Source organism: Schistocerca gregaria, chromosome 1, assembly GCF_023897955.1.
Source record: "Schistocerca gregaria isolate iqSchGreg1 chromosome 1, iqSchGreg1.2, whole genome shotgun sequence".
NCBI lineage: Eukaryota > Metazoa > Arthropoda > Insecta > Orthoptera > Acrididae > Schistocerca > Schistocerca gregaria.
The window spans coordinates 804265040-804278770 of record NC_064920.1 but is presented as its reverse complement, the minus strand read 5'-3'; the positions used below and the strand labels follow the sequence as shown (position 1 = coordinate 804278770).

General features: G+C 42.3%; 1 protein-coding gene and 1 pseudogene across 1 annotated transcript in view; both read left to right on the top strand.

The window, feature by feature from the left end:
• Positions 1-13731, top strand: part of LOC126270294 (beta-1,3-glucan-binding protein-like) — a 273194-nt gene that overhangs the window by 210719 nt on the left and 48744 nt on the right. The gene's annotated exons all lie outside the window — the stretch shown is intronic.
• On the top strand, positions 7037-7154 carry LOC126288933 (5S ribosomal RNA; annotated as a pseudogene).

Genomic DNA, 13731 nt, shown 5'->3' with positions numbered 1-13731 from the left:
CTTCCGTGCGATGTCTGGTAGCAAGGTCGAGGGAACCTCGGCAAGGCCGCCGGCCTCGCTCGTCAGGAAATGCAGGAATGGCCCGGCAGATCCTCACCGTAAATTACGGGCCTAACACAAGGCTGGTGCCGCCCAAGGCCTGCGGCTCCGGCTCCCTGAGAAGCGGCCGTGACGTCACACAGCGTGCTACGGCCAGTCTTTTTGTTTCCTAGCGTCTGATGCGTAACGTGGTCGTTGAGCGATTCGCTCCAGCTGCCAACGTGGCCTTGACCATGGAGTTAATAACGCGAAGGAAGTAAAGGTAGTCGCCGCCGACACATCGCCCTGCGAGCAGCTCAGTCGCCTCTCGCGCAAAAATAATCGAATCCAATTTAGATCTCGACTCGTACCCGATCCAATCCCCATAATTATCATGACAAACAAAAGATTTTTTCCTCTTTCAACGGGGAGACGTGAGCTGCAGTAAAAGTCTTTCCGGGAAATTGAATCTGTGTCGAGACCAGAGATGAAACTCATCCCGGATCTTTGCGAGTCTCTCCTCTTTGTCTAATACGTCTTGAGGACTAATCTCTTTTTCTTGTCTGCCCTTGTCCTTGAAGGACTTCGTTGATGTTGTTCGTTTGAATCTGCAGCAATGTGTGTAGCAGAGGCTCTTCTCACTGCTCCATACATTTAAAGTCTTTCCCCGTTCCATATCCGGGTGGCACATAGGAGATTCCTTTTATGTTGATGAGTGAACTGTTGACAATCGGATGTTACTTTCGCACCCTCTAAGGCGGAGGCTTCCAAACTACAGCCTACGGCCCAACACCAGCCCTCGAACACCATCAGTCCGGCCCTCGGTAACGGGTCAGACGTGCATGATATACGGTCCGCCGTAATTTTCTTATTACAGTCTTGTTGAGCACCTCCCATAACGAATCATTCGCACAACGAGAAGCAGAAATTGTAAGAAACTATCTCGCTTCTGGACGAGCGGTTCAAGGCGCTTCAGTATGGAACCGCGCGATCGCTACGGTCGCAGGTTCGAATCCTGCCTCGGGCATGGATGTGTGTGATGCCCTTAGGTTAGTTAGGTTTAAGTAGCTCTAAGTTCTAGGGGACTGATGACCTCAGATGTTAAGTCCCATGGTGCTCAGAGCCATTTGTGTCGCTTACCGAACGATGATCCGCATAAGGAGTCTGTTTTCTGTATCTACCAACCATTTCAAAACAGCACCTTCTGGCCGCGATCGGCCTCTTTGGCCACTGTAAATGAACACTAAGTCACGCGTTATCCTATAATCCAGCGCTCTGTAAAGTAGAATCATGACAAAGCTGTTTTCAAAGACAAACTGCAAATCAAAATGATGCAGATTAAGAGGAAGATTCAAATGGCTCTGAGCACTATGGAACTTAATATCTATAGTCATCAGTCCCCTAGAACTCAGACCTACTTAAACCTAACCAACCTAAGGATATCACAGAACACTCAGTCATCACGAGGCAGTAAGAGCAAGGGTTCTGAGTATAGAATGGCACTGGAGTTATCTTTAAGGCAATTTTAGTTGAATTAGACACTCACTGTTAAACACACTGTACCTTCACTACGAAACACACTAGTCCCACCATATTTTATTTTTCACATGACACATGTTGCACCTACCAACGAGATGGTGCTGTACTATTTGTTTTCTCTACATCCGGAAAACATTACTACGACATTTAACATTGTCGGAAGTAGTCGTAACAATACGTGAAGCCCAGCACGTCCATCGGATATCACTGCGGCAATGAAATGGCGTGGGTAATTGACTGTCAGTGCTAACAGAAACTGCGTAATGGAGTCCACCCCTGCTCCCTGTGTCATAGATATCTCAATCACCGACTGGTCTTGAAACGAAAATTTGCCCTTAATTCAACACTACAGTATGTTGATATGATGAACTACAGTCTGACCTCCTTTTCTTGAGCGGGGAACGGGGAGGTAACCACAACCTCCGCTGTGTGGAGAGTAATTTGGTGGTGGGAAGATATCACTCAGTCCTGACACCGTATGCAGCTCGCGCTACGTTCTGACCACTTTGCTGTGATGTTAATGACGCACGGAAGTAACAAGGTTTCGTGGAAGCGCTTTACAACGACCTTCGCGGGTGATATTTACTTGTAGTAATGTATATGAAATGAAATTGCGGCCACAGCTCAAGGTCAAACAATAAGTAGTTCACTGTGTAATGACTACTGCAGTGGCACTCAGTGTCAGCTAATAAAGACGGGCAGCAGTGGTAAGATTCACGAAAACTTCTAAATTGTACCTAGGAGTTCCGAGCAGTACTCGGTTATCAGTTCTCAAGAAAATATAGACACACTGTTTCTAGGTGTTGGTACTTGGGGCTTAGGCTGAAATGTTTGGAGACGCCTGCTGTAAGGGATCGGTGTGTCGGAAAAGAAAACATTCGTTGTTCATGCCCTAGAAAGCAATCTCTAAGTACAGTAACAGGTTTTTCTGAGCACAGTTTAACGGAACTTTTCGATAAATGTTACATGTAGCTTAAAGTTCCGTTCACGATATTTTATTCATTGTTGGGACGAACGATATTCTCTATATATACTGTAACTTCCTGATTGGCCAATTTATTGTTTTAGAAGAAACATATGACCTCCGTTTTGGTATGGGTTTCCATTTGCGAAAATATTGTGCTAGCGTGCTTCAGTCTTTCTTCAGTACTTCCTTTGCTATATCCAAGATCTTACGTTCGACATTTATTGTCCAGCCACCGGCGTGCTCAAATTTTATGGATTTCAGTTGACGTATATCGATTTATACTAACAATAAATCAATTGTGTTTGTTTGAACACGTTCCTCCAAACGTACTGGCCGAATTAGCAGGGGTTTTCGCAATAAACTCGGGTATAGCTTGGGGCACCATACAGGCTTTATTTCATCAAAATCGGAAAACCGAAACAAAGAAACAATGATTTAAAGTTTTATGTAAAACAGTCGTATTTGTCTGTTTCTCTGAACACGCTAATCTCCAAAACACTCAACGAATTTTCATTGCGGTTTTACAGCTAACTTGAGCATAGCTTGGAGCACTTTATAAACTTCATCAAAATCAGATCATCGAAACAAGATACCGTAACTGAAAGTTTTATCTATACTAATATTGTAAATGTGAAAGTAACCCTGTCTGTTACGTTTCCATGACAAACCGGCTGCACTGATTAGATGAAATTTGATATAGAGATAGCTTATTTCCTGAGTAAGAAAACCAACTGCTGTAGAAAGAGTATAGTACAGGGTACTTATTGATGTGAAAAATATTACACAAATTAGAGAAAATATTTAACCTTTCAGAAAACTATTTACTCTTTGAGTTTTGGTCTTTACCATATTTGTGAAAATGCTTTTATGGGTTGATACGTGCTATATATACGATTCATAGTAATGAATACAAAGCTCATACAATCTTCAATATGTTTAATCTATGGTTCCACACTATTTCTTGAATAATGTACACTTTGTATTGAATAAAATATCCATACAACAGTGCAAACGTTGGCAGAATGCGCTGCATATCTTGTCTGGAAACAAACGTGTTCTCTTCACTGATTGTCCTTGCTGTTGACAACAGTAATATCTAATTTACTTTTTTCTCTCAAGCTAGCGCTCAATACTGCTCGGTTCTACCACGAGTTTATTTCTCCATCAGTCTTAGTTGTACGTCAATAATGACACACAGCAATACAGATAGGGTTACTGATGAAGGTTGGGCTGATATACACCTCATGTATGGATGCGTTGAATGCAATGGAAGAGCGATATAAAGGCCCTCTTTTGAAATATTTCCACAACGAGTGCAACCATATAGCAGAACTTCTGCATTTGTGCGTGGGACCAATGAGAAACCAAATTTTCCGTGTTATGATGATCGTATGTTACAGAGTTTTTCGCTGTTGTGAAGGTATTTTCACAGAAAAAAGGTATTGGAGCAACAAACGAAATAGACCATAGTTAGATTATCACAGTTTACCGAGCCACTGGGGACTATGTACTCAGAAAATGAACAAGCTCCCAAATTTTGTCGCTGGATTTCGGGAGCAAGTTGTACAGTGTGTTTGGCGGTGGTATATCAGAGGGAATATTCAATTTTATCCAGAATGATCTTTCACTCTCCAGCGGAGTGTACGATGGTTTGAAATTCTTGGCAGATTACAACCTGGTCCTTCGCCATTCTTATTTTCTTTCTTTTTCGATCCGTTTGAAAAAAACAAATGGTTCAAATGGCTCTGAGCACTATGGGACTTAACTTCTGAGGTCATCAGTTCCCGAGAACTTTTTTTATTTTTTTTATTTCAACTACAATAATAGTTATACATAATAACCCACTCCCTTAGTTGATTAGTGGGCCTGTATTATTATACAATGATTGTTACAAGTATGCAGCTCTTAATTCTAACTTGTAAGTGAGCTACAGGTGTTACACAATGATGGGCATTACTAATATTATTGTCTATACCTACAATTAAATACTACTTCTTATCACTAAGTTCTAACATCTGCAGCGTCACATATATGCCAGCAGAGAGTATAAACCTTGCTCTTCGAGTTAAACCCGAAAAGCATGCCCCTGGCACTGGGCAGGCCAAGATGTTATTTCGCTGCAGTTTCCTAAACGTAAATATCCTAGTCTAATTCCTACAAACTAAGCTTATCCTAAGTCAAATCCGGTGCTTTCCCTTTTGGTAGAGTTGACCCCTACTCCCCCTATTCCTGCACGCGGCGGATCCCAACTATGGTGGATAGTCGGCCAGTCCGCGCACAGGCGGTATGGGAACAGGGATCCAGACGAAATCGGTGTATATTTCTGAGTTTATGTTAATTCATGTCCCTCAGATATTCCATCAACACCTTATGTGATACCTCGTTTGCCAGAGTGTTAAGCAGTGGAAAGGTATCTTCGCGTCTCAGAAGTTGGTATGTGTCTTGGTTTGGTAGTCTATCTCGGAGTGTGGTTGCAACATCATTGAAGAGAGGACACTCGTAGATCACATGTTCAGGAGTACCTTCCGGAACGCCACAGTCACACGCGGGCGTTGCCTTCTTCCCAAACCGACATAGGTATGTCGGGTAGGGTCCATGTCCAGTGAGAAAGTGGATCAATCCCCTTGTTGGCTCAAAATACTTCATTTGCAAGCGTTCCCTCACGTCCGGAATGAACTGAAAAGTTCTACGTCCGGTTTCCTCCGTTTCCCAAGTCCCCTGCCATAATTCTTCTCCCCTTTTCATAATTTCCCTCTTATTTGCCACCCTCACCCCCGAGAACTTAGAACTAGTTAAAGCTAACTAACCTAAGGACATCACACACATCCATGCTCGAGGCAGGATTCGAACCTGCGACCGTAGTGGTCGCGCGGTTTCAGACTGCAGCGCCTAGAACCGCTCGGCCAGGACGGCCGGCCGATCCGTTTCTTCGTTAGCTTTTCGTTAGTAGTTCTGTCCAGATATAGCATCCCTTCAAGTTCATCGTTGTAAACTTGGCTCAGTATTTTTGTTGCAATGTGTGGCCACTCCCCTGACTGAAGACGCTGAGCTACAATTCCGGTACCACCGATCTAACCGAGCACGGATCGTGACCCGTCCTCACAGCTTTTCTTCGTCCTACAACTCATCTCCTACCTTACAAACTTCACAGACGTTTTCTTGTATAACTTGTGGGACTAGCACGTCTGGAAAAAAGGACGTTGCGGAGCTGCTCAGCTACAGCCTGTGTGATTTTTTACATAACGGCAGTGGAGTGTACGCTGACAGCAATTTATGTTACGCTACTTTGTTCTTACAATAAAGTTCGTAACTATGTCATGGGCTATCGACAGCTTGTATGCGTTTTAGGCGTACAGCCAAGAATTATTAAAGTCGTTCGAAATTCTCGTTCCACTCCGGAGACGGCTGCTGGCGCTCGTCAGACAAGAGTTGCAGAGTCACCTGCTGTGACGTAAGCGCCACTGCCTGTCTTTCTTGTGGGGTCACGCGCGGGACCGAGTGATGTCATGTAGCGCGAGGAGTCGGCGCCACGTTTGAAAATGTCACTGCCGTCTCCCTACAAGCGTCAAGCAACGTCTTTGAAACGCACGATATTCAGAGCCCACCCCTTTGCTCCACTAAGTGTGCACCCTTTTTCTCGACTGAAACTGTAGCCGTTTATTCTTATCTCAGCTGCTTCCTTTACAATGGAATCACCTGTACTGTGTTTTGTGCCAGTTCTCCGGGCAATATCCATCCACGGTCGACTTCCCAAGCTCCCTTGTTTAATGCGTCGCGTGTTGTCAGCACAGCTCTCAGGATCAGTGCGAACAGTTTGGCCTGTATAGACCCTGCCACATTCACAGAGGACACCATACAGATAGGACACTCAAAAACCTACGTCGTTTTAACGAGGCGTAGCATGTCTCGTACCTTGGAGTCGGGGAATGACCATCGATGTACGATGCGCGTCGCAGAGACATCCGAGAACATGTGTTCCAAAAAAATGGTTCAAATGGCTCTGAGCACTATGGGACTCAACTGCTGTGGTCATTAGTCCCCTAGAACTTAGAACTACTTAAACCTAACTAACCTAAGGACATCACACACATCCATGCCCGAGGCAGGATTCGAACCTGCGACCGTAGCAGTCGCACGGTTCCGGACTGCGTGCCTAGAACCGCGAGACCACCGCGGCCGGCGAACATGTGTTCCGGCTCGCCTTCAAAGATGAGGATGTGCAGCGGTTAAGTCATACGACTGGCTTTCGAGAGCTATTGGATTCAGTTACCGATACACTTATCTAGATTTGGGATTTCCGCGGCTCCATTAAATCGCTTAAAATGAATGAATAATTTATTTTAAAGGTCGGGGCGATTTCAAAAACTGAATCGAGATTTCATGGCAATGATTTCTATTCTTCATGACCCGAATCCGAATGCGAGAAGGAAAAAAAAAAAAAAAAAAAATGAATATTACAGTTTAAGTCCATTCGAGGACTCTGTAAATATAGATGGAGTAGATTCAGGATTTGCCAACGGCCTTGCCGCAGTGGTAACACCGGTTCCCGTCAGATCACCGAAGTTAAGCGCTGTCGGGCTGGGGTAGCACTCGGACGGGTGACCATCCGGTCTGCCGATCGCTGTTGGCAAGCGGGTTGCACTCAGCCCTTGTGAGGCAAACTGAGGAGCTACTTGATTGAGAAGTAGCGGCCCCGGTCTCGAAAACTGACCTACGGCCGGGAGAGCGGTGTGCTGACCACGTGCCCCTCCATATTCGCATCCAGTGACGCCTGTGTATGAGAATGACACGGCGGCCAGTCGGTACCTTTTGCCCTTCATGGCCTGTGCGAGAGGAGGAGATTCAGGATCTGACAAGGGTTAGGAAGATAATAACCATTAACAAATGATCATCCCATAATTACCTCTAGTGCCGTAGGAATAACGAGTAAACTTGCGATTGCGAATCCATGGTCAAAAAAATGGCTCTGAGCACTATACTACTTAACTTCTGAGGTCATCAGTCGCCTAGAACTAATTAAACCTAACTAACCTAAGGACATCACACACATCCATGCCCGAGGCAGGATTCGAACCTGCGACCGTAGCGGTCGCTCGGCTGCAGACTGTAGTGTAGCGCCTAGAACCGCACGGCCACTCCGGCCGGCAATCCATTGTCATCACAATTACCGCCCCGTGCAATATCAATATCACTAAGATGTTGATATACTTAATTCTTTCTTAATACGAACTCGAATGCCTAAATTTCAACTAAAGAGTGCTCTGCTAATTAAAACTATGAAAGACTGATACGTTCGTCGTGACAAATCAGTGCCGCCGATACAAGGGAAAACGAAAGCCAGAGACCTCCTTTCTATTACACTTCCGATAACAATCGTATTCGCGCCGGTCGCGGTGGTCTCGCGGTTCTAGGCGCGCAGTCCGGAACCGTGCGACTGCTACGGTCGCAGGTTCGAATCCTGCCTCGGGCATGGATGTGTGTGATGTCCTTAGGTTAGTTAGGTTTACGTAGTTCTAAGTTCTAGGGGACTGATGACCACAGCAGTTGAGTCCCATAGTGCTCAGAGCCATTTGAACCATTTTTGAACAATCGTATTTCATCACAAACCGTTTGTCTCTTGCTGACTATAGTAAATTATCTGATCAATACACAAATCACATAAGACATCAAACAGGTGTGATATTACTACAATCATTTTAGGGAAATCGGAAGATCATTTTACTCTCTTTGATTAGCATGTTGTTGTTCTTGTTGTCATCCGCTTGAATCTGACTTAATCTCCCTTTTAAATGCTCACAACTGCCTTCATTTCCCCTGCCCCCCACTCCCTCGAAGAAAACATTTCCGCCATGTTCAGATTAACTGTTCCTTGGTCCGCAGAATGCTTTCTATCAACCTATCCCTTCCTTTAGTGATTTTGAGTCACAAAACACTTTTCTCTCCGTAACCTATGCAGTACCTCTTCGTTAGTTACTGGATGAACCTATCGAAATTACAGCTTTCTTGTGTAAAATCGCATTTTAGTAGCTTCTGTTCTACTTTGCTCTGCACTGTTTATCAATTATTCACGTTTCTTCCACATAGGGCTACACACACAGACACACACACACACACACACACACACACACACACACGCCACAAACACACACACACACATACACACACGCACAATATTTTCAGAAAACAACACCGGACACACAAAGTTACTTTCGATGTAAGCTTTTTTCCGTTTATAGAAAAGCTTTACCTTGCTGTTTCCAGCCTGCTACTTCTTTACTTCTGCCATCGTCAGTTATATCGATGCGTACTCCAGTGTCGTCCACAACCAACACTGTTGTTGTTGTGGTCTTCAGTCCTAAGAGTGGTTTGATGCAGCTCTCCCTGCTACTGAATCCTGTGCAAGCTTCTTCATCTCCCAGTACCTACTGCAACCTACATCTTTCGGAATCTACTTAGTGTAGTCATCTCTTGGTCTCACTCTACGATTTTACCCTCCACGCTGCCCTCCAATACTAAATTAGTGATCCCTTGATGCCTCAGAACATGTCCTACCAACCGACCCCTTCTTCTGGTCAAGTTGTGCCACAAACTTCCCTTCTCCCCAATTCTATTCAATACTTCCTCACAAGTTATGTGATCTAACCATCTAATCTTCAGCATTCTTCTGTAGCACCACATTTCGTAAGCTTCTATTCTCTTCTTGTCCAAACTATTTATCGTCCATGTTTCACTTCCATACATGGCTACACTCCATACAAATACTTTCAGAAATGTCTTCCTGACACTTAAATCTATACTCGATGTTAACAAATTTCTCTTCTTCAGAAACGCTTTCCTTGCCATTGCCAGTCTACATTTTATATCCTCTCTACTTCGACCATCACCAGTTATTTTGCTCCCCAAATAGCAAAACTCCTTTACCACTTTAAGTGTCTCATTTCCTAATCTAATTCCCTCAGCATCACCCGAATTAATCTGACTACATTCCATTATTCTCGTTTTTCTCTTGTTGATGTTCATCTTATATCCTACTTTCAAGACACTGTCCATTCCATTCAACTGCTCTTCCAAGTCCTTTGCTGTCTCTGACAGAATTACAATGTCATCGGCGAACCTCAAAGTTTTTATTTCTTCTCCATGGATTTTAATACCTACTCCGAATTTTTCTTTTGTTTCCTTTACTGCTTGCTCAATATACAAATTGAATAACATCGAGGAGAGACTACAACCCTGTCTCACTCCCTTCCCAACCACTGCTTCCCTTTCATGTCCCTCGACTCTCGTAACTGCCATCTGGTTTCGGTACAAATTGTAAATAGCCTTTTGCTCCCTGTATTTTACCCCTGCCACCTTCAGAATTTGAAAGAGAGTATTCCAGTCAACATTGTCAAAAGCTTTCTCTAAGTCTACAAATGCCAGAGACGTAGGTTTGCATTTCCTTAATCTAGCTGCTAAGATAAGTCGTAAGGTCAGTATTGCCTCACGTGTTCCAACATTTCTACGGAATCCAAACTGATCCTCCCTGAGGTCGGCTTCTACTAGTTTTTCCATTCGTCTGAATAGAATTCATGTTAGTATTTTGCAGCTATGGTTTATTAAACTGATTGTTCTGTAATTTTCACATCTGTCAACACCTGCTTTCTTTGGGATTGGAATTATTGTATTATTCTTGAAGTCTGAGGGTATTTCGCCTGTCTCATACATCTTGCTCACCAGATGGTAGAGTTTTGTCATGACTGGTTCTCCCAAGGCCTTAAGTAGTTCCAATGGAATGTTGTCTATTCCGGGGGTCTTTTTTCGACTCAGGTCTTTCAGTGCTCTGTCAAACCCTTCACGCAGTATGGTATCTCCCATTTCATATTCATCTACATCCTCTTCCATTTCCATAATATTGTTCTCAAGTACATCGCCCTTGTATAGACCGTCTATATACTCCTTACACCTTTCTGCTTTCCCTTCTTTGCTTAGAACTGGGTTTCCATCTGAGCTCTTGATGTTCATACAAGTGGTTCTCTTATCTCCAAAGGTCTCTTTATTTTTCCGGTAGGCAGTATCTATCTTACCCCTAGTGAGATAAGCCTCTACATCCTTACATTTGTCCTCTAGCAATCCCTGCTTAGCCATTTTGCACTTTGAAACGTCCCCTTAGGAAAATTATACATGACTCTGCTTAAACTGACACACAATATTTTTAGCGCAACGCAGTCTGACTTTCAAAAATCCTTACAAAAGAATGGCCCTGACTAACATTAACCTTTGCGTTTCACATATCACTTACCTCACAAAAATCTTGGTTACTCCAACTACTGCAATACAGCGAGCACCACTACTGCCAGCTAAATAAAAGATTCAAACTACAGAAGGCACTAACTACTGATAGGTATAGTTAGCAAATGAAAGATTTTAATAGAGAACAAACACTGTATTTACCTTAATAGTCATAATATAAATATCAGTTCATAACATCAATTCTTACAAATTTCAAAACTCCGCCATCTCTCTCCCCACGTCCACCACTGCTGGCGGCTCACCTCCAACTGCCCAACGCTACGCGCTGTTAGCATCCAGCTGCCGCTGCCCAACACTACAATGGCAGACAACAATGCAAACCAGCCATAGACGGAACACGGCACAGCCAGTGATTTTCATACAGAGCGCTACGTGGCGGCGACGTTACCAATAAAAAAACCTAAACAGCCTACTTACATAGCCCTCATGCTCCCCACAAAAAAATTTACAAATTGTTTTGGGCAGTGGCCAATATACAGATTTGAAAATTTTTTTCATAATTACAATAACAAAGAAATGAAATGCACACACTTATCGATACAAAATTTTCTCACAGTCCATAAAGACAGTCCTGATCATTCATCAAAGTAAAATTGCAGTGTTTTTCTCAAAGTCTGAGTAGTAAAAGAAAATGCACACAGAAGTAGTGGATTCCCATGCAGTCTTGAAGAAGTAGTGTTGTCCTTCCAACGGAAAGACAGTGCTGACTCTTGACATGCAGACAGGTAATGGGCCACAACAGAGCAAACCTACAGCAGAGTCAGTCGAAGTTTTGAAGAATATTGGTAGGTAGGTCAACACAGAGTAGACCCATTGTACTCCTGGTAGATATTACGGTATTGGTGGGCCTCCAGAGGTGCAGACCCACTGCAATCCTTATAGAAATAATGGTATTGGTGAGTCATCAAAGGTGTAGACCCACTTCAGTCCTTGTAGAGATAGCCGGCAGCAATCTGTTGCGACTGTGCAGGTGCACAATCACCATCGAAGAGTCTTGTGGAGAATATAGCAAGTCCATCAACCACCACTTGTGCATGCACAAAGTTTTTGGAATTGTCCTTAGAACCAGCAATGCTGTTAACCAGTCCCTTGCTGAATTATCAACACATGTGCAAACACCAACAGTCCATACTTCTGACATATTATCCATATACTATGACCAACAGAAATGTGTGCAGTGAAATGATACTTAATTTGAAGATCTGGTGTCTATACAATTATAAATTTAAAACATAAAAATACAATTACAAAGGCACAAAATACATCATTAAAGAACATAACAATACAGATAACATTTGTAGTGAAACGGGCTTTACAAAAGAATAGAAATAAACATATACATCAGTGTTACAGGAATTATGACATAAATAAATACATAAAAGATCAGAATAATTATTGAAACATCAACTTCACACATGAGCATTAAAACAGAACAGAATAAATAATGTCTAAACATCTTTACGAAGTAAATAACATATTATTAATGCAAATTATATTCGAGGATAACAGTATTCCTCATCATAGTGAATGTAGCTTAGTATTAGAACAGAAAAAATTCTATGAAACAGTAAACAGAGACAGGAAGAAAACAAATGTACAAGGGTACCCAAACACATAGTGGGATAACACAAAAGGTACTGCAGTCCAACCCAAAATTTCATTCCATAGGTCGTCCCTCTGATTTCAACATTTGCTCCAGCCAGCGAAAAAAAAAAAAAAAAAATCCTGTCCAAGCATGCTTTCTGTATTCTGTTCACATCCTCTTTCAAAAATAGTTTTTCTCCACTGTACACTACTTTTTTGGCCAAACCATTTTCTTTTAGCTTCTCAATGCTTTTCTTCCAATTCATCATAGTTAGTTTCTTATATAGTCTCCCCCCTCTTAAGCTAACTTAAACCTACTGAGCTCAGATGCTAAAGTAAGGGACGACGCAATGCAGCAGCACAAAACAATTAACACAAACAGCAATGAAAGAAATGGAAATTGTCAAAGCAAGCAGCAATATTACAACTAATATAAGGCACTGTGCAGCAAACAAGAAAAATAAATCTGTAGTAAAACTGGCTTAACAGAATAATTCAAAGTCAAATTCAGTAACACTATGCCTGGCAAACAGCAGCAGCAAATGCAATAACTTATATCTAAACATGACAAAGCTCAAGCAGAAAAAATATTACACTAAAGACAATAATGCAGATAAGGGAGATGTCTATTCACTTCTTAATGTCTATATAATTAAAGTGGTGCACCACAACTTATTCTACCATAAAAATTACCAAGTACTTGAAAAGTAAATTATGTATGCATTTACTGTTATTAGTCCCTTCTTACGGTTCTTTCCTTTCCAAGTGCTCCTTTTACTTTTTTGAAGAATGTGGATCATAAAATTATTATCTAACAGATCTGTTGAGAGAAAGTGTTCACATTAGCAAATGCAATTAATTTTATTTTATAAAAGCAATGATGCAACACACCTGGAAAACAGATATCAAATAAAATAATCAACTATGTAAAAAGTAAAGCATAAATTAATCATTCAGTAGTCATGAGGCATTTCATAAGTTAGTAGAAATTCTCTCAATTCTCGTAGAAAGATACTTGTCATAATCAGATGTGCAAATGTACGAATATTTCCCATCAATTCATAAGCATTTCAGTAAGTTCCGCAAAGCACGAGTAATCATATGTTTTCAAGTAATGAGCGTGTCATATTTGCTTTCTACAAAGGAATGTCAATAGCGAGGTTAATGGTCTCTTTTTTCCTCCACCTGTGCTTCTGAAAGGCACACACTAATGGCTTTTTCCCAGGCAACTATCACGCAACTGGATGCCCACTACGCATTACGTGAAGGTCACTTAAATTTCCTACCGAAATATTTACGACAGCAGTTTGCACTACAGTGACAGTCTCATATAA